The 22,140-nt window shown below is 46.1% G+C and overlaps 1 non-coding gene across 1 annotated transcript; it reads right to left on the reverse strand.

Annotated features, from left to right (window-relative positions):
* Positions 1 to 21,802: 21,802 nt before the first annotated feature.
* Positions 21,803 to 21,909, reverse strand: LOC129676193 (U6 spliceosomal RNA). Its single transcript, XR_008720049.1, has one exon. It is a non-coding gene; the product is annotated as a U6 spliceosomal RNA (small nuclear RNA).
* Positions 21,910 to 22,140: the final 231 nt, after the last annotated feature.

A 22,140-nucleotide genomic window follows, 5' to 3' on the forward strand; every position in this document is an offset into this window, starting at 1 on the left:
CAGCCCTGCTGCCAGTGTCCTATCAGTGAGGCAGGTGTGTGAGATAAGCACTATACCAGTCTCACTGAAGTCTCACAATATCTTCGGGGCCAGGAGGCTGGGGAAGGGGAGGGCAGTGGACTCAGTCTAGTGACTATTTTATAGGGGACAAAATTTAGTTTAGTACATTTCCCCGACTTTTGCAAATTGTCTACATTTCAGGAGGAGACAGGGCTGGTTTCCGGATAGAATTGTTCAAACAATTCTCATGTCTGTGTTCCCTCTCTCCAGTCAACCCAGGAGAACTTCCCAGAAATTCTCTTGTCATGCATGCTGCTTTGTGGAAGGCACACAGTTAGCTCTTCAGCTCAGCAAACTGCCAGCTGCTGGTGCTCCTTCTTCTGGGTCCCTGGTCTTCACACTGCCTTCGGGAGACCAGCCCACCCAGCCCTGAGTGCCCCTGTCTCTCTCCCACTCCTCTCCCACATAGGCTGGAGGGGGTCTGGGAAACTGTATGGCTCCCACTCATGCAGGGCTCCTTAATGACAGTCTCACGCCCAGATTTGGGAGCAGTGTCGACTTCCTTCACGTGTGACTCACAGTCAGCCTCTTGTTTCAGACTTGGGTCTTATCTTCGTTCAGGAGCATATCATCCCATTTGAGGAATGAATAATGAGTGCACCTCGGCCAAGACAAACCCAGCTTCCAATCCAGGCTCCTCCACTTGCCAGTAGTTACATAGTGTGTCCCTTCTCTGCTAGTTTCTAGGGTCCCCCCCCATCCAAGTGTGTGGCACCTCTCACAACCCACCCTGTATACTTCTGAGTTCCTTCCATGCTTTGTTTTCCTTCTACCTCTCTGCATCAGGTTTTGATTATTTTTCGTTGGACTCATAAGCCCTCTGTTAAACGCCTCTGTTAAAGGAATAAGCCCCCTGAGAGCATACTTCCTCAGCTAGAAATTAATGACCCTGTGACTCTCACAGCACAGCATCCCAAGGATGACAACAGTCGTCCTACACCATCTTTTCTTGCCTGGAGCAGCACGGGAAGGACTGACGGGGCTGCCCACCCCAGCACCCTCCCTCCTCCTCCCACGCCTAGTTAAGGACCAGCCTCCGGCCTTGTTTCACAAAGGAACATCTTTTAGTGTTGGCTCTTGTCTAGAGTAGACCATTAGTGTAAGAGCATGGCAGGGAAAAGCTGTACCTTAGGACCCAGGCTGAGCCCTGTAGGGGGTACAGGATTTTCCAAGGCAGAGCTCTCCATTTCATCAGGTCACAAAAGCAGTTCCAAATCATACTTCCTTACTTTTATTGGCAGGTTCTGCAACCCTGTTTTCAATCCTAGTTGACCTTTTTGACATGAGCTTATAAGTTCAAGGCCTAAAATTCCTTCCACTTCGAGTCATGACACACGGGTCCTATAAATCCTGTTGCCCCGAATTCTTGGCACCAGCCTCACACAGTCTTTCTGATGATGACATGGAGGAAAAGGCAGTAGAGGAGAATTTCTTTTTGGTTTTCACTCAGAAGCAAACTAGGACAATGCTGGCATGGAGGGGTAGGCTTGGGGAGCAGGGGTGTGGCACAGCCATGGGTTTGGTTTGAGAGCGAAAGGTGTACCCAGGTTCCTTTGCTCATAATGCCGCACAAAACCTCAGGATGAAAACAGCCCTCCCTGCCCACAGGTCTGAGCTAATGGTCATTGACCTAAAATGACCCAGGTGACTCCCATGGCCTTCCATGGGGCCCTCCTGCCTCACACCATGCGTCATTCACCCAGTTTCAGGAAAAGCCTGAACAAACAGGTAAACCAGGCCTCACGGTGACAGGAAACCTTTATAGGGTTTTGTTTCTAACTAATTAGGCACATTTTGGTGAAAGTTTTATTTCATCTAGAATGGAGCTCAAATCTTTTCTTTCCTGAGGTGATCCTCTGACTCCAGTTAGGTCACAAGCGCAGACTAGAGAGGCCATGAGTGATATGGACAACAAGAGACCAGTGACTGTCGCAAAGGCACCATGCAGCTGGAAGGGATTTTCCCTTGTGTCGCCTGGGTCTATCTAAGCTTCATGATAGAAAAACGTGTGGCTTAAAAAGTTATCACTTAATCATATCAGCAGACAGGGACTTTGCAGGTGTGTGGGGTCAGTTTTGGATGAGACTAAACCGTCCTGACATGGAAAGCAGGCCAAAGCACATGCTAACACCTGGACTCAGGAACTGAGGCAAAACCTCATGGGACAAACTTGACATAATTCACAGAGGGGGATTCTCAGGTAGCTGAGGGCTGTCATAGCAACAAGGGTCCCAGTGAGCTGGGGTGGGGGTGGCTTGGGGGGTCAGCAGCACCCACATGGGAGTTACATTCCTTCACTGAAAGCGTTGTGGGCAGCAATTTGTTGTCGCTGTGCACTCGTGGGACACCCAGCAACGGAGGCTTCTGAATCACACTCTGCCGGGCCTCCATTTGGTGCTCACTTTGCCGCTGGCATACACAAGCCCACCGGAAGCTCTGTGTTTCCACACTTGCTATCCAAATGAGGAGAATGTGGGCCAGAAAAAGCTAGCCACTTGGTCAGGCTGGTATCAGATCTTCCGGATTCTGTTGTGTGGATGAAGCATGAGAAGCTCTGAGCTCATGAAACAACGGCAAAGCCACGAGAAGCCTAAGACAAGCTTACAGGGCGGGAAAGACAGCCTGTAAGAGAGACCCACACAGTGAGCCACCATGGGTCTGACTCATCCCAGGGGTGTCCAGGCACCACTGAGACAGGAGGAAGGCCTGGCTGCATGGGCTGCTAGCCACAAGCAGTGACTGATAGGGGCAGGTAAGCACTTTCTGGAGGAATTAAACTGCAGAGCCTCAGGGTCTGTATCCTGCACATCTGACCTTTACAAAACCTCCATAAACACATAGCCAATCCTTTTAGGCCAAGAGACTCCACCCCGAAATGAAAGTAAACTTGGGAAATGACCTTTAAAAAACATAAATGTTACAGCAGTAGCCAAAACATGAAAACAGCTCAGACGTCCATCAATCAGAGATGGAATTAAAACAATTGTGAACCGGCATGGTAGCATTTGCCTTTAATCCCAGCACTGTGGAGGCAAAGGCAGGTAGATCTCTATAGGTTAGTCCACATGACAAGTTCCAGGCCAGCCAAGAATATGTAGTGAAAACCTGTCTCAAAAAAAAAAAAAAAAAAAAAAGTGGCATGGGACTAGAGAGATGGCTCAGAGGTTGAGAGCATTTGTTGCTCTTGCAGAGAACCCAGGTTAGGTTCCCAGCACCCACACAGTAGCTCACAGCGATCTCTAACTCCAACCTCAGAGGATCCAACCTTCTTCTGGCCTCTGCAGGCACCATACATGGCACACAGATGTACATGCAAGCAAGACACTCACACAGATAAAATAAAAATAAGTAACTTGTTTTTAATTTAAAGAATCAATGCGGTTCTATTCACAAAAGGAATATCATTTGGCCATTGAAAGGAATGATACTGCTACAACATGTATAACCTCCAAAACTATGAGAAGTTGTACGTACTTGTACACACAAAGGCATAGTTTATGATTCCGTCTATGTGGAATGCCCAAAGTAGGTAAAACCATAAAGACAAAAATCACATTGGTGACTAGAGGCCTGGAGGAGAGGAGAGGTAACCTGTCAGAGGGTATGGAGTTCCTGTGTAGGGTGATGAAAATGTGTGGAAGGAGAGGCCATGTTAGCACACCACTGGGATTGTATGGATGCCACTGAGCTGAGAACTTAAAGAGAGTTCATTAAATTTTTTATCAGTTTCCTATCCATGCCTTGAAGAAAACCATAGCATAGTCAAATGGATGTCCCTATGTTTATGTACTGGAGGCGTGAGTAAAACAGGAACAAAGAGAGCAACTAGCAACTCCTAAATTCACCAAGATTCAGAGATGAGGGGCCCAGCCTACAGGCCTTGACTGTGTTCAGTCATTCAAGAACAGATTTGCCAGACAAGACATCTCATTTGCATAAAGACCACACACAGGTGACACCGGGGTCCACCGGGGTCTATGGTGTCAAGAGCACAAAACTGCCAACCTGGACTCTCCTCCCACATCACAGCCACCTCCTCCTGGCTCACCACTCAGCTTTGTTTACCAGGTCAGACGCACCATAGGTCAGATGCCTCCTCGCTGCAGGTCCAGGCTGACAGCTGCCCCTCCTTGCAGGAGCACCCCCTCGAAAGTGCCAAAGAGCAGCACTTACAGCAACAACAAAATAACAATAGGGTAATCTGGCATAATGATGTCCTATAATTCTATCTCTGTTCTTTATTCTCTTCATAGGATGCCACTTAGTAAAATTTTAGAAGGTTTAGATTGGGGACTGGCAAGGAAGAGTAAGCCTTGTTCTTATCTTCTTAAAAGTAAAACTTGCAATGTTAAAACAAACGAAAATTAGAGTAGATAGATCCAGCTGCTGTGAGAGAAGAATGTTACATGATAACATTTATCACTCTGAAAGATCTTCTAAACATCTATAAATTTTGACATATATGTAGTCCCAATATTTCTGAAATGAATAAACTCACTTCTACTTGTGTTCTCCATGGCCAACTCTAGACACAAGGGTTTAAACAATGTATACAAATGTTTGGAAAATTGACTGGATGACTCCACTAGACTGAATTTCACAAAGGACTAGGTTACCTCACGTTTCTCACGAGCTCAGCAGCCACACCCTGCTGCTGCTTCTTAGCTTTCCCTAGGAAGGCTCTGGCACATCTGACAGTTGAGTGGCTGTGGGGTTTGATTGCTTACAGTGAGGAAGCAGGGAGATGCATAAATGAATGGTGTGTTGGTGACGATTTCAATGATGGTCTAATTTTTATGTTATCTGAGGTTTTTTAAGATTTATTTATTTTATGTATCTGAGAACTCTCTTTGTGCACATACCTGCATGCCAGAAGAGGGCATCAGATCCTACTATAGGTAGTTGTGAGTGAGCCACCATGTATTTGCTGGGAATTGAACTCTGGAAGAGCAGACAGTGCTCTTAACCACTGAGCCATCTCTCCAGCCATGAAGTTTTTGGTTCTAACCCTTTTCTAATTGCTGCTTAATTATTATTACTCTCTGATACTTATATAAGTTCTCTTGAGGTGGGATTAAATAATAAATGCAAATACCATAAGAGAGCATGTCTCAAGAAGATTAACCCAGCCAGTTTGCTTTATGAAGCAAATACAGTTGCCCCTGCTAACAGTCAGGCCCCCAAATCCTAAAGAAGTCCCTGCCCTCAGCACCTCAAAACGTGAACTTCCTTGGTTACTGCAGAGATGACTCGACAAGGCAAGGTTTGACTAGAAGGGAGTAGGCCGCTCATCCATGATGACTGGCATCCTTACACAAGTGAGGTATTTGGCTACATATGGGGAGAACACTAGCAGACCAAAGATAAAGACAACGAGCCAGAGGGGACCATGGAACAGATTCTTTCCTGAGCTCTCAAAAGAACCATACGTCTTCTTGTGATGTTAAGGGATGTTTAACTTGTGCTTCTTTGCCACGGCAGTCCTAGAAAACTCAGACAACTTCTGCCTGGCAGGCACTCCTGCCTTCAGTCACAGCTCAGTAGAGCCTTGGTGTTTCACACTAGGACCTGAGAACTGAGTCTGTTTAAACCAAACGACTCCTTGTGTGTGCACTGGCTAATGATCAGTTTGTAGGTGAGCATGGAATTTGATTCTAGCCAAAACCAGGTTTGGAAAATGCCTGTAAGAAAAGAAAAGAAGAGGGGAGAGAAGGGGAGGGGAGGGGAGAGGAGGGGAGGAAAGGAGAGAGAGAGGTAGGAAAAAGGGTAAGAAGGAAGAAAGACCAGACAGAAAAAGGATAGGAGAGGAAAAAGTAAAGAGGAATGAGGAAAGGACTGGGAGGTAAAAGCTTGCCAATATGGCAGGAGTGGGAGACAGAGGACGTGCATATAGAGAATATGCGAACTAATGTTTCTGAGAAATGACAATGGCTTCAGGAAAAATAAAACTGAATTGGCAGAGAGAATTCTCTGGTCCACAGTAATCCGTAAGAACAAAGAAATTACGAACACATTCAAACTACAAGGGGGCTTACCTAGCTTGTTACAAGGCTCTAGGTTCAAGCCTCAGCACTGTCAAAAAAGAGAGGAAGGCAGGTGCTTCACACTACTCCTCCCTTCCACCTGGAGCCTTGTGGAGGAGTACTGATGATCATACCAATCCTGACACAAAGGCCGAAAGAATGAAGAAAGCACCAACCCAGAGTGCTGTCCTGAAGAGGAGACTCGGAAGCTGCTCATCATAGCTGTCTTGTCCAGACAAAACTTCTCATCTGGGTTAAGCTACCTGAGTAAGCGGACTGGAGCTTGGCAGACAGCGTGGCTGAAGCCCATGTTTCTCACAGGTTGATGGACCGTTCCTCTGATCTACTAAATAACCACTTAGGAGGCTGGAGCCTGGGATGTCTGCGAGCTCCAAACTGGCAAATCTCAAGCAGGCAAGCCAGCTCAACTGAGAAGCTGAAGGGCTCAGCTGGCCACGCCTGCGTTTAGTCCACAACACAGACTTGGTACATTCATTTACTAGACCCAGTGGACGGTAAGACAGGTAATCCTGCATTTCTGAGGTTTTCCGAATTTCCATGCTAGGGAGAGAGGTAAGGAGCGTGGCCATCACAGGGTAGAGTTGAACACTGTCTGCAGAACTCTGGATAATGGGGAGGTGCAGGAGGAGCTGTTCTGAGCTTCATTAAAAGATGCTTGTACTACAAAGAATCCAGTTTCTTTCTTTCCTACAAAGGCATTAAGACAAAGAAATACCAAGGGAATATGATTAGGAGAATAAGACTTTTAAATAGTCATTTGAGAAAATGGGAGGGGGGAAAAAAACAGAAGAAATTCTGTGACCACCTTGTCTGCTCTTGTATTCTGAATTCTTTCTCGATTTTCTTCTGATATTTATTGTAAGGACAGTCAGCCTTCTTGTAAAGGGCTCAGGTCTCAGCTCAGGATAACACACTCCGGCAGACAACAGGCATTTGGCAGACACAAACAAATCTCATGTGCTGGCCTTCACAGTTAGGAAGACTAAATCATCTAGTAAAAGGGTATCTAACCTAAAACATGAATTTAGATACAGAAGGTGCTAATTAATCCTCCTGCCTGCATAAAACCACAAAGGAATTAACAATATTGCCACCTCTTAAAGTCTTGTTGTTGCTCTTCAGTTTTCCTGGTGCCTGGCACACAGGGCTGCATGTCCCCCACCAGCATGGATCTGCCCTTGCCACCCAGCAGGACAACTGCAGAAACCCAGTGAGCAGAACTCCACACCCTGCTCAGAAGCCTGGAAGGCAAGTATTGCTCCCCTCTGTGAGAGGTCACCCAGCCACCAGTGCAAACGCTCTGAGAGCCCTTCTGATCACCCCTGGCACCCCACTTCCCAGGAAGGTATCTGAGTTTGTTTTTCACAGAAAGAAAAAAAATATTTAGATGGAATTTGTGGGCTTTGAGCACCTTACTTTCCATTTGGGAAAGGTCACTAAATGTTCTTGGTTTAAAACGATTTGTTGTTTGATTTAATGGGGAAAAGGTAAAAGGCAGAGAAAAGCAGGGTTTTCCCGTCAACACAAACTCTGGTACATAATCTTACAGAGTGGACTGGGTGGCTCGTGAGCCTCTGTCAGCACACTGAATGTGATGAATGGTTCCAGGATCCCTGAGGCAGCCTTCCACCCAGGATCCCCAGGGCAGCTTTCCACCCACGCTTGGGGACTGCGTGGGGAAGTCACTGGAATGGGCATTCTCCGGCTTCCAGCTTCCAGCTTAGCCTGACCTTCCCCCTTACACAGACACTGTTGCTCATGAGGGCCCCTGTGCACACGTCGGAAACAAAAATGTAAAAATCAAAAATAGCAGGAGATGGTGACACACACTTCTAACTTCAGGACTCCTACTTTGAGGTGGGAGGCAGAGACCCTACAATCTCCTGGACCAGCCATCCTTGAGTATGAAGAGCGGCAGAAATGACGGGAAAGATGCTGCCTCAGGAGCTGGAGAGATGCTCAGCCATTGTATGCACTGGCCGCTCTTCCAGAGGACCTGGGTTTTATCCCCAGCACCCACATGGTGTCTTGTACCTGCTGTGGACACCAGACATGAATTCGGTGCACAGATATGCATCAAGCCAACACCCATACACATAAAACAATTTCAAAAATTAAAGACTGCCTTAAAAGAATGTAGGGACAGAACCAACTCCTGAAGTTGCCCTCTGACCTCCACGCGAGTACCATAGCACATGCAACCCCCGCCCAAACACACACACAGGACAAAAATAAGTAAATAAATATATGAAATATATGAATAATAAAATCAGTATTTTAAAAAAAAAGCACATTTGTCTCAGGGATTTAACATCTTACAACCAAACGTGTAACCATGCTGCTTTAAGAAAATGTAGCCACTGTGAACATCTATGTGAGCAGGAATTTTGTCTTGTTTTAAGCAGGAGCTTTCATTTACAAGTTCATTAAGAAACTAAAAATTTTCTGTAGAAAGAAAGAAGAAAGGAAGGTAGGCTCTGAGCGAAGTACATGATGCTTGACAGGGACCTTCGGAAGAGAATCCTGGGCATCTGGTAGACAAACTCTAGCTTACTCTTGTTCCTGCCAATGTTAAACTTCTATCACACAGAAAAACAAACAAACATAAAACAACAACAAAAAAAAACAGTGCCCCATTTTCCAATTGGCACCACTCTCAAATGAAAGCAACTATCTGAAAACATTGACTCAGAGCGGAGAGGACCTGAATTAGGCCCATTTTCCCAAAAAGATTGATGGTTTTCAAGGACCACCTTGTAAGTTCAAAGCAAAGTGAGTCCCTCTGGCAACGCGTTCTTCTCTCTGAACCCTGGGTCCACTGACTTGTTCAAACACTCCACAGAACCCAGGGAACTTCAGCCACTCGAAAGTGTTTAAGTACTGCTGTGTGCCAGACCTTGTTTGCTAGTGACTGAGAATACAGACAAAAACTTGTTCAGCAGGTGGCTTGCAGGTGCGAAGTGTGATGAAGGGCATATGCTACGAGAGTGTGTTTTGGAGTGAGGTGGTGATCAAGAAAGGTCTCCAGGGGGAAGTGCATTTAAGCATAAGTTCCAGTGACCAAGAAGAGCCAATCATACAGCTCTCTGGGGGAACACTACATTCCAGGTAGAGGCTATCAAACGTGATCTTAGGGCAGGAAAGCCAGCATCAGGGTGGACTAGTGCGCGAAGGGAGACAAGAATGGAAGAGCAAGGAGTGGACAGTCAGTTGGGGCACAGAAAGGAATTAGGCGTTCAGTTTCTCCGCCTCTCTGCTCTCTGGACAGATGTATGTGTGGGTGTGGTCAGAATGTGTTCCCCGCTGTTCACTAATAAAACCATAATAGCAATGTGCTAGGCCATTGTCACCAGTTAATGGCTTCCGTCAGTGTTAGAAATGCATTTATTTTTCCACTCAAAGCAATTGATTATCCAAGAGCACTGATAGCCCTTGCACTGGGCCCCATGATTAATGCAGATTTAATCAGCTTATCTGATGGATATGAGGGCAGAGCTTCGACAGCCTCTCAGAGGACCACAGCACTCTGCCTATCTGCACAGTAGAACAATTGTCTGGCTGAGACAAGCAAGACAGGAGCAGTCCACCACAGGTGCAGCACTGTCAGAAATGAGCGGCCTTACCCGACGCTCAGATCACGGAGACTGCTGATCAATTCTGCCGCTAGATAAAGTTTATCTTCATTGATTAGATTCAGCCTGGAACAAGTGCCGGGTAACACCACAATGATTAGCAATATTCCTGACCCAACCTGACACGGGGCAGGCAGAAGCTAAAACAAGCTCATCCTTACCAGGACCCTGTCAAAACACACAAACAAACAAAGAACGTCGAATTAATGCAGAACACTGACGGAGAAGCCAAACACAGCAGCTGCTGTCTGTCTGCCCTAGCGCACACTACCATTCATCCCTGAAAAGTGTGTCCTATCAGTTAGGACAAGGTAGCCTGCTGAAACGCCCACTGTGTGTAAGGGCAGGCAGTCTCAACCCTAGCATCTGGCCACCTTCCATCTGGAGAAATTATATTCTGTCTGTTAAGAACTCATTCTGCCCCAGGCCCTTCTGAAATTTGACCAGATGAGGTCACCCTCGGAGGAATGTTAAAAGAGTCTCCCACACGCACTCACACAAACTACCAAAGCTTAATGTGTTTTTCCCATACATGTCACAAATTTAGACCTACCACTAGCAAAGTGTGGGCATGCTAAATAAAACAGTGCTCAACTGAGAAAGAGGCATGAATAATTTGTTTCACTATTGCGCACTCATGGTAGAAGTTTATGCGTTTCTGTGTCACAGGGGACCTCGTTATGAAAGAAGCATTGCATACACGGAGGGGACTGACCCCGTTTTCTATGCTCTTGGAGGGAGGGTGGAGAAAAGTCAGAATGCTAGAGTGATAAGCAGCTGGAGCTGAAAGAAAACTGAAGAAATGGAGGTAGTCCAGCCAGCTGCTATTTGAAAGACCTAAGTGATTCAAAAGTATATGTGTGCGTATGTGTGCCCATTCATATGTACATAGCAGACATGCATATACTCTTATGCACATATTTGGACATACACATATATGTCATAATGTACTCATCTATAAAACAGACAGACACACACACACTCAGCACCACACAGCCTCTCACCTCACCACTGAGCAAACTCCCCTTCTGGTCCTCTCCTGGGTCTCCCTCCTTCAGAACAGAGTCTTCACGAGTTTGCAAACATTGCTTCCATCACCAACAGGAGTACGATGGTTTTGTCACGGGTCTTGAAGGTGAGAAATGGCAGTGTCATGTGGCTCAGGAAGCTTATTTTGGTTTAATATTTTTGCCAAGGGGATATGAGGAGGGCAAGGACACGAATGGAAATGTTTCATGCTCCTACCCCGCTCCTTCAAGAGACAGCCCCATTTCACAGTCAAGTGCCTTGACTGTACAACCCACAACTTCCATAGCATTCAAAACACATAAGCATACTGTCATCTTGACGACCCAGCATCCCACTTTTATGAGAAAAGCAGAGAGCAAGGCCTCAGGGTCCCCAGAATGTGGTTTGGAAGGCCAATCACTGTCACGGTTTAGGGGTTTGAGCTTCCTCTCCTCCTCCTCTTCTTGTTTTCTTTTCTCTCAGGTACATTTTTATCATCCATTTCTACTGTCTCCCCTAAGATCTCATATACATCCCTCAATAACAAAATGAGGTGTGTAAACTTGGGAAAAGAGGCATTACCCTGTTCAAGAGAGGGGGTTTTTTTTTTGTTTGTTTTTTGTTTTTTGTTTGTTTGTTTTGCTAAATTAGGGCCAAAAGAGAAACCTCAATTTCCTGGATCAGGGGCACAGTAAAGAAACTACCAACATGATCATTCTATTATTAGGAGGGAGGTTTTTATTGAGAATAATAGAGAAAACATCCAGAGGTATCTGGAAGGGTTCAGAACAAACAGAAAGAAGTAGACTGGATATGGCCAGAGTAAGCATGAACTTTGAAATGCTTAACAGGTACTTTAGAACAAGGGCTGAAGGAGCCTGGAGGCCAGCATGGGCTTTGCTATGCAACCATAGGTAGCCATTTGTCCCTTCTGCCAGAGGTAAGTGTTGTTGTAAATAAAATGAATGTTGGGCTATAAAATATATATTTTTATAATATATATAATGTTTATTATTAGCCCTATAATTATGCAGTGGTATTATTTAACCCACTATCACAAATAATAAGACACAGACATGTTGGTATAATGTTCTTTTGGAATGTATACAATTTACCCTCGTTCATTCAAATGCTGATTTCTCTACTCCACTATCTGGTTTCAATCCTAATATTGCATGATGATGCTTATTCTAAGCATCACTTGTCTTAAGTTTGTGTAAACATGCCACCATTTGTTCTCTATATTGTCAATAAAACAACCAGCCAATGCTGTGCAATGGAGAGAATAGGGTGGGACATCCTAGTCTGGAGAGGATGAGAAGGAGAGCAGGGATTGAAAGGGTTAGACTAACTTTGTAACCTGTATGTCTTCTAAAGCCTATAGTTTTGAGTTTTAGGTTCAGGTTAAGCTAAAGCCTCTTAGTACCTTTCCAGAGAATGGAGGAATGTGACCCTATCTGTGAGGACAGATAGAAAAAAAGGCAAGCAAGCAATGACCTTCCCTCAGCAAAAAGAAAAACTCCTGTCTTTGAGATAGCATTTCTTAGCAATGGACCCAGACTTCTTCTGAGTAGCTTTTGACCTCCAGCCAAAAGTCTGTAGCCCCTAATCTTCAAGGATGAGCTAACCACCCCCGCCTTCAATTGCAGCTGCATCCACACTTGGCAGGACTGGCCAAGCTTGTAAGACTAACCAATTATCTTACTTTATAGCTTCCTCATCCAATCCTAAATTGCCAAGACAGCAACTTCAAATCTCCCGCAATTTTTCTTTTAAAAACCTAAAGGCCTTTGTCTCCCAGTGCCACTCTTTGCTGACCGGCAGGGGTGACCCCATTGTGCAATGGTTAATAAACCTCTTGTTTTTGCAACGAGTCTTGGTCTGGGGGAGTTTCTGGAACAGGTGCGATCTTGAACTCCTGAGCTGTGAGACCCCAGGTCTTACAGGATCAGCAGCAGAGGACTTTGAACCATGAGGAGAGATGAATTGCCTAAGGTATAAAAAAAAAGCAAGTATAATATTGAAAATTCTGAATGGGAGGAAGCTTCTTGGGCTTGGAGGTTTAGGATGGAGTAACTATTGCCCAGCATTGTGCTCTAGGTTAATTAAATAAATCCTAGTCTCTGTGTGGTGATTGGGGTATACAGCTGGTTTAGGAATAACCACTGGTTAACTAAAAGATAAATCAATAATAAATATTAATAACCTACAACACAGACACCTGTTAGATTTTATAATTTAATTATTACCTTGGTCCAGGCAGATATTTCTACCTCTGCTGTCTCAATAACCCCACCATCCACAATAAGCTCCCATCCAATGCCATCCACCTTAATCATCCTCATTTGGGCTTTCATTCCCAATCCCAAAATACTTGCTTGTATTCTTCATCTGGGCTTTCCTCCTGGCCCACATGGTTTCTTCTCCATGCTAACCCATCGTGGTGTCCTCCTTTCTCCTCTTTTCCCATCTGTCTCTTTCCCATGATTCTCTTGGGGAACCTTAGCCATGCCTACCCCATTCTGCCCTGCCCAGGTATATGCCGTTTAATCAACCGATCGGGTATAATGTCTTAGGCACATTTACACGACAAGGATAAGTGTATCCAGGAAGTAAGGATCTTGAGGGCCAGAAGCCAGTTATCACCATACAAGCATCAGACAAACCCCCAACAAGTAAGGGAAATAACTCCTTTTGGCAGGTGGGACCCTGTTTCTCAAGTTCCTGAGGAAAGCTGGCTTTTATCTGACTACCAGAAATTCTTGTATAGTCCAGCTTGAGCTCATTTCTGGATGTAGGGACTTCCTGAGACCAACACAGACAGATAGGAGAGAGACATCCACAAATTCCTGTGTGTCCTGAGAAGTGACTGCCAGAAACCCAAAGCACAAGCTAGCACTAGTCCAGTCTCCTGGGAAGAGGAGCTACAGACAGTACAGGGCACCCACAGCACTGGGAGGCGCCCACTGAAGGTATGGCAGAAAGAGGGGCAAAGGACAGCCCCAGCGCCCCGGAGCACAGACACCCAGGCTGTTGGCAGTAACACAATGTTTTTGAGTAAAAGGCAAACTTTCCCAGATTTCAAGGGGAAGCCAAATTGTTTTCTTTTACTTGGTTAGTTAAAGGAACACTAGAGTAGTTCTCGCTCTCTGAATTTCACAGAGCACTCAGGGATGGAAAATGCTAACTCCAGTGGGTAATTATCTGTTACAGAACATGGTTAATGATTATGTTCAGAAGATGTTAACAGTCAGGCTTAGGGAAAGATTACAAGGGCTTCAAAGGGGTCCCTCCTGACCATGTGACTGCACTGTGGCCCGAGGAGCTTGCTCTTAATGCAAATGCTAGTTGTCATGGTGACACAATAGCAATTCCCTGGCATCGCACAAAAGTCCCCTATTTGGGCACAATAAGCTTTTAGTTCAAAACAGACTTTACAAGTAACCAAGAATAATAATATCCAACATGATCTTATCCAGCCTCGTGAGGACCAGGAGTTCTAGGTATGAATCTTATCCCAGGAACAGTTGGGCACAGAGAAGAAACAAGACCCCAAAATCTTAGTCCCCTCCCCATTTTCTGCAATCCAACAGTTATTGCTAGCAGAACTACCCCTAAAACACATCATCACTGACTTCTTCTTTCTTCTATTTCATTGAAAATGAAGGAAATAGCATTTTAAATATTTTGGGATGCTGGAGAGATAAACGTTCAGCCAGGGTGAGTGATGATTTATGGGAGTCAAGTAATAAAGAATAGGAATTTCATTTATTTTATTGCCTGTTTACCTCCTCAGGGAAGAGGCAGCTGGTAAATCATTTTGTGAGTTAGTAAATTGGGAGGCCTTTGTTTGGCGGGTCCTGGGAGGAGTCATAGGACAGGAAAGGATCCAGAGGGAGTCTCCCAGGCCCACCCCTCTGAGCAGGGTGTTTTCCTGCCCCACCCAGTCTGAGCAGGGTGTCATACAGGGGAGACCAGAAGATGCTGTGACCTTTTTTTAGAAACTGCAGCTTTCAAATTTTAAAAACAAAACCAAAAAAAGCTCTGCCTTTAATTCTTTCGAGCTCAAAATACTCCCTTAATCCTACCTAGATCTCCTCCAGCTTCTTCTTAGCATTTTTTCCCAGCCTAGCTCACATCTCTTCTAGATGAGCTACGGAAGGAACCTCAGAGCATCTTCTCTTTCAAATAGAATGAGCACCAGGGGCCCCCAGACAGTCCTGGGAGAAGAACCTTTATGTTTTCCTAGCAAGTTCATCAGGCTTTTCACCCCTCCTGGTTCCCCGGAGGTCAGCACTCAGCAAGGTGACCCCATCGACTCAGTGATCCAGGAGGGACAAAGGGGTGTATTGTTTTGTAATTCTTTCACTTTACAAGGTCCTGTTAATGCGCAGTCTCCTTGCCTTTCGCCTATTTGCTCTGTGAGGCCCCCTGGCGGATGTGAGGAGAACTACCGCTAAGAGAGTGGCCATCTCTTGCCCAATTATCTGGTTAGTCATTTTGTGGGTCAACTGCCAAGGACAATTTGCCAACTGATGTGTAATGTGTTTAATGGGCCACATCTGCACTTTAATCTTTAAAATGGTTGCTGCCAATGATTTGCAAACAGAAACTTTCAACAAGTTTAGGTTTCAGGTGCTCTTTGAGAGATAACAAAGGCTGGCTCTGTGGCCCACAGAAGTCAGACTTCACTCACCGCCTCCCCTAACGGGGACTGTGTGCTCTGTCTTTCTCTAGTTCTCACCGGGCTGCACACCCTGCCACGAAGCTCCTAGTACCAGCTATTGCTCCTGCCTTGGTAGCTGGTTCTTTATTGTAGCTTGGGATGTGCCCTCATAGCCAGCTGACACCAGCTTTCCAAAGGGAATCTTTAGTTTTCTGCTTTGTAAAGCCTAGAATCTACTCTTTCCCAAGAAAGAGAATAAGCTATAATGTCCCATGCTCTCTCCACTGACCCTTAAGAAAGGGTCAGATTTTGGAAAGCAGTTTTTTTTGTTTGGTTGGTTGGTTTGGTTTGGGTTTCAGTTTTTTGAGACAGGGTTTCTCCTTTTAGCCTTGGCTGCCCTGGAATCACTTTGTAGACCAGGCGAGCCTCAAACTCACAGTAATCTGCCTGCCTCTGCCTCCCCAAGTGTTGGGATTACAGGCATGTGTCAGCATGCTCTCAGCTTTGGAAAGCATTTTCTTCGATGACACTCTCTCTGATACTCTTTCTGTTCTAGGCAGTGGCCAAGAATTGATGGCTCAGCAGGGAGGGGGCAAGACCCTTGAGATGGCCACTTCAGTGGCCTCCTGTCCTCTTTTCTCCTGTGGCTCATTAAGGGTATGAGGCCTACAGAGCTCCTAAGAAATTAAAACAGTTACAATAGCCCACATAAGAAATGGAACAAGTAGTTAGAACCCTAGAGTGGAGACAAGCACTTGGACCATCCAAGCACATCCAACAGCCTTGAAGTACATGTTGCCCTGTGAGTCCTGCTTCCTCCTGTGCAAGCACTGAACACCGGCTGTGTGTCATGCCCAGGCTCCCCGACAAGCATTTTTTGAGGTTAATCTCATCTCAAGGTGGGTGCAGAGGTCTCGAACCTGAGCTGGCTCTGTGACTTGAAGCTGAACTAATGCGGTGCCATCCCCCAAGCTCTTGAAGCGCTCCCTCTTGGAAGCCAGCCACCATGCTGTGCTGTGAAACACCCAGAAATACGGAGAAGCCATGAGGACGAGAGCCAAGGCACTCAGTGACAGCCCCAGATGAGCTTCCCCCAGCCAGCACTGACTGGCAACCACGTGAGGGTCAGATGACAGGGCTGGCGCAGAAGACCTGCCCAGCTGTCGCTGATTGAAGCTCCTAAATTTGGGATGATCTGTCACACGACAGTAGATAATTAATTAGAACCGTTCCTTGGGCCAGTGAGGTGACTCGGTGCATCAAAACGCTTGCTCTACTAACTCCATGGTGTGAGCCGGATCCCTGGGTCACACGGTGGAAAGTGAGCTGACTCCCAAAAGTTGTCCTCTGACCTCCAGATGTGCGTGCAAGTGCGCATACACACATACACACACACAGTTTTCTTAAAGTCTAACACCTAATTCCCATGTGATGTGCATGCTCTCACTTTCTTTTTAGCAATTGGAGACACTGAGGCATCTATGTAACTTAGCAGTCACAAAACTGATAAAACTAGCTTCCTAACTCACATCTGCCTGACTCCATTCTGTCCCAGAGAGTCTGAGGTTTGTTGGAGTCCACCATAACAGGCAAACTAGGAATATCCCAGCTTCAGAAAAACCAGCCACATGGACAACTCTGTTCTGAGTCTTGATATTCACTCAAGAGCTGAGGAGTGGTTTTACCTCCAACTTAACTGTAAAGAAAGAGAGAAGACAATTTTGCCTGATTAAAAGATACAATACAGGCAGTGGAGGCACATACCTTTAATCCCAGAATTTAGGAGGCAGAGGCAGGCAGATTTCTGAGTTTGAGGCCAGCCTGGTCTACAGAGTGAGTTCCAGGAAAGCCAGGGCTACACAGAGAAACCGTGTCAAAAAAAAAAAAAAAAAAACATATGGTGGTAAACCCGTCCAGTTCTGATCACATCAAATTTCCTTGCTACTCTAAGGAATAGAAAGATAAAAACCAGAGCCTGGGGCTGGGTTAGGGCGTTTCCCTCTGAATCTGTCACTGTAAATAAGGGTTTGTTGGCACACAGCCATGTCCAATCACTTCCATGTCTTGTGTAGTATGTTCCCAGCACTTGGTAGAGTTGAGTAGCTGAGACGAAGCTACTCAGGCCTTACTCTGTAGCAGTGATACCTGATCAGGCCTACCTTATAACACTCATGAAAGCTCATATTCGACAGCCCAAGTCCAGAGTTTCTCACTCAGTAGGTCTGAGATGGAGTCCAACAGCTGGCATATCTAACAACTTCCCCGGAATGATAGGCACCCCCCAAGACGACCAGCAATCAACGCTTCCTCCATGTATGTCGTTACCCACGTGCGGAACACTCTCCTGAGTGAGGGCTGCTATCTGCTTCTAACACCTACCTGTGTCAGAAGCGGTGGAGGTCAACTCCAGGTGTCACAAAGCGCTGCGCTGCTCCTTCCCTCCCTGCTCTCATCATTTCCCAAGACAGCGGCTGCTGCCATGTCCTAAGAGAACTCCCTACGAAGAGGCTGGCGTGACAACGGCCGAGACTCAGCTCACACGGGTGGACTTGGAAGTGGATCCTGGATTGGCACTGTACCCCCACACCAAGTCAAGCCTTCGCGTGGGACCGTAATCCTGCAGACAGCTTGACTACAACCTCACAAGGCATCTTGAGCCTGAAGTTTCCAGATGGGCCACATCCAGATTTTTATGAGCTAAGAAATACTTGCTGTTCTAAGTCACGAGATTTGAAGAGGATTTCTGATTAGCAACATTAGAAACTCTACTGGCTGGAGTGAGGTCAGTAAAACTATGCTCTGAAAACACCGACTCTGGGAGCTGGAGAGGTGGCTCAGTGGTAAAGAGGCTGCTCTTGGAGAGGCCTGGTCTGGAGTCCCACCATCCATTCGGCAGCTCACCACCCTCTGTAATTCCAGTTTCAGGGGACCCAATGCCCTCCTCTGGCAGGCACTGCATGCATGTGTTTCACAGATATATATGAAGGCAAAACGACCATGTGTTTAAAATAAAAAATAAATCTTTAAAGAAGAAAATACTGGCTACTGAAACAGCGTCTATGGTTTTCAGAGATAGTTAGGCAGGATAACACTGGAGTTTTGTTTGTTTGTTTGTTTGTTTATATCTGTGTGTTCTAGAATGCTCTAAGAGTATCCCTCTGAACTCCTTTTATTATCTTCCTGGCAGAAATGCATTGAGCACATGGGCCCAGTCAGTAAAAGAACCCTACCTTTTCTCGAAGCTTCTGTCAAGTGTCACGACACTGGAGTTCCGATTTTAAAAGACAGGCACCACACATGCCAAGCCCTCGTGTCTCTTCCTTGCTCCATTCTGCTAGGCATCAGGACCTGGAACTTTCAGAGTTAGCATCAGGAAGATGCTATTTGTACCTCTGCATGAACCCGCAAGGACAGATAGCTTCACCTGTCTTGTTCCTAGAGCAGTGACTGACAAGCAGAAGGTGCCAGGTGATAGTCATAGAACTTGAGTTCGACGGAAGACCCGCCCCAGAGTGGCCTCCTATAGGCCAGAATAGGAGTTCAACACAAGACCCGCTGCTAGAGAGACTTCCTGTGGGCCAAAAACAGGGACCTGCCTCCCTTTCCTTTTTCCTAGCTCCTGCAGGCCAGGAAGGACCCCTTAGCACTGTGGAGAGGTGGAGTAAGAGTGACCTTCTTTTGGCCTACCCTGTGCCTCGGTAAGCTTCAGGAGAGGGACTATCTGTACTGCTGCGAAGAAACAGACACATGGAGAGTCTGAGTCATCTCTGTATAAACTCCAAAGGCCTCCAGTGTGGACTATTTTGAATCAAGACATACCAGGGGACTAGAGACTAGTGGGGCTCTTTGGTGACTGAGACTAAAGTGTCTGCTTCCAGGATCCCCACAATACAATATGGTATGTTTTGTACATACAGCAACTGACCTCAGGCCTCATCCTTCAGCTGCAGGGGACAATAAACTGCGTTTGTTTAACAGACTCAGTGGAAGAATGCCCTGGCGTACTGCCTGACACCCAGTAAAAACTTAATGAATATTTATTGAATGAATAAGCAAGATCTTAAGCACAGCAATATATTTCTTGCAGCAAGTAAAAAAAAAAAGTAAAAATCTTACTTGTGAATCCCCACCCCACCCTCATCACTTCATAACCCCACAAAACAAAGCAGCGTAAAGAAAAGCATAGAAAGGTTATCTTTGAACTCTGTGACTTGAATCAAAACTTTTAACCTGTCTGGGCTAAAGCGCTTCACAGAGCATTGTCCCCAAGCGTATTGACAGAGCTTGCCCGCAGAAGGAGTGCCTACCAGCTTTTGCTGGAGCAGGCACAGCTGGAAAGGGCCATCACTGAAATCGTGGAGGCGACTGTGGTTGACACTCCAGCTTTCGGCGGGGAGACTAGGCACCCATTTGAACCTAGCATGATCTTCATCAGAGCTGGTTCGTAAAAGTGTGGACGAGAGGTTGAAGATCAGAGCGTTCTGGAGGAAATCTGCACCTTTGGCGTCATCACTGCTCACAGCGGCAGAAACACAGTGGACTTTGAAAGCAATGGAGGCAGCAGGCAGCAAGGATTCTACCCCATGGCGTCTCCACCTCTGGGTACCTGGGGCGAGGCTTCCAAGATAGGGAAGGGCAGAGGTCAGCCAGCCATCTGGCCTCTGACTTTGTCTGTCCAGTCATGCAGAGAATAAAAACTCATTGACAAGAGGATAGGCAGGCCTGGCGCTGGAGGGGGGGACTATTGGCGAACATACTGGGGCTGGAAAGACGACTGAGTCCACAATCCCGAGCTCTTACTGCTCTTGCAAAGGTTCCCAGCACCCACGTCAAACAGCTCACAGCCACCTGTGAGGCCCAGGAGATCCCATACACTCTCTCAGCCTCCGTGAGCACCCATCACAGACACACCCATACACTTTAAGTTTATAAAATAAAAGAAAGAAACCATATTTTTGTGCAAGTACTCACTCCCAGCTTCTGCAGTGTGTGTGGCCAAGGCCTGGTTGAACAGGAGGCAGAGCCAAGGGATTGAGAGGGTGTTAATAATAGACAGCACAAGAGGAAATAATTGTTTCTGAAGTTTGCTCAGGAAATCGTTTATCATGGGTCATCTCGGGGACTTAGTAACATGACTGTCACAGTGACTTCCTCCCCCTGGAGGACAGAGCTTCCAGAAGACACGCTGGGAAAATCCCTCCTTGTTTTTAAAGGCAAATCACACACACACACACACAAATCAAATCACCCTCTATAATTTCTCAAGGCCAAACAAGACCAATACAGGTTTTTAAATGATTTTTTTGAGAGCGTGGGATTTAAATTTTTGTTTCCGTATTGAACCTTTACATCAAACTTAGAGGCCACAAGCCCCCTGCCTGACATATTGAAGCCCTCAGTCTTGAAAGCAGCCATTCCCAACTAAAGAATCCACATTAAGGAAGAGGGACTAACATTCTGGAATACAAAGCACTTGCTGTCTGATTGCTCTACACAAATACACATAGAGATGACTAGAATTCATCTTTCTGCTTTCTCTGAGCAATATTTTTTTAATGCAGCCATACAGGTGTGTCCATGCAATGTCAGAGCTCTGACTGGCAGCTTCTATGACTCAGCCTTTGCATTCTCATGACTCGTTGTGCTCGGACAACTCACAGGACAAGCAAGGAGACCTGGCGAATGTCATTTCACCGCCAGAGCTCTGTGCAGCAACGCTCAGCCAGTTGCTGCCAACCTTGCGCTCTCGCCCCTCAGTGGGAAACTCTAAGGTGCAGGGCCTGCATTATCTCCCAGGATGCCCCAGCAGAATGCCACCACAGTCACACACAGCTAACCTGTGATAACAGCCCTTCACTGCTTCGGTGTTCTCTTGGATTTCTCCAGGTGAATTACACTCAAAGCCTCATCCCAAGGTTGTTCCTGGGCGACCCAAACTGAGACACCTGCTCTCCTGGCAACCGGGGCCTACAGCGTGAGTCCACCGGGCTTAAATGTTACCATCCAAGCTAGTGGAGAAATCGAGACAGTTTAGAATGTGAACGAGGGCTACCAACAAGGTCCCTCCTGTGACCAGTGAGTGATGAAGTAGCATCGTCACAAGCCGCAGACTCTAATGGACAACGTGAAAATGGCAGTGACTTCTCACCAGGACACTCCTAGGGCATGATTTTGACTGAGATCCCTGGAGTGTGTCCCGATACTTCCTCTTTCTACTTCTATTATCCAGAAGTAGATAATTCTATCGTCACCAAGCAGTATTAATGGGAGTCAGTTTCTACAGGTAGTGTAGGAGAAACTGAGGACCAGCAAAGGCAAGAGACTCATGTTGAGCCAGCCATTGATTGGCTGGGTTGAATGTCCTGTATGTCCCCCTTTCTCCACTGGAAGTAAAAATTATGGAATGCTTCATGAATTTGAGTGTCATGCTTGTGCAGGGGCCATGCTAATCTTCTCAGTATTATTCCAATTTTAGTATATGTGCTGCCAAAGCGAGCACTAGGACGGCCTTTACAAGGGTGCCTTTGACTCTAAACAGAAGACGCAACTAAAAGATTCACAAAAATATAAATGTGATGGGTTTGCTGTCTTCGGAGAACAGGAAGTTCCAAGGCTATTGAGCAGATTTGGTTTGTGTTGAAATAGCTGATAACTATGTATCTGAGACTGGCCTCAAACTCATGATCCTCCTACCTTAGGCTCTTAAGTACTGGGATAACGAGCTAGTATA

This window comes from Psammomys obesus, unplaced genomic scaffold (assembly GCF_907164565.1).
Source record: "Psammomys obesus unplaced genomic scaffold, mPsaObe1.curated_primary_1811, whole genome shotgun sequence".
NCBI classification, from domain to species: Eukaryota; Metazoa; Chordata; class Mammalia; order Rodentia; family Muridae; genus Psammomys; species Psammomys obesus.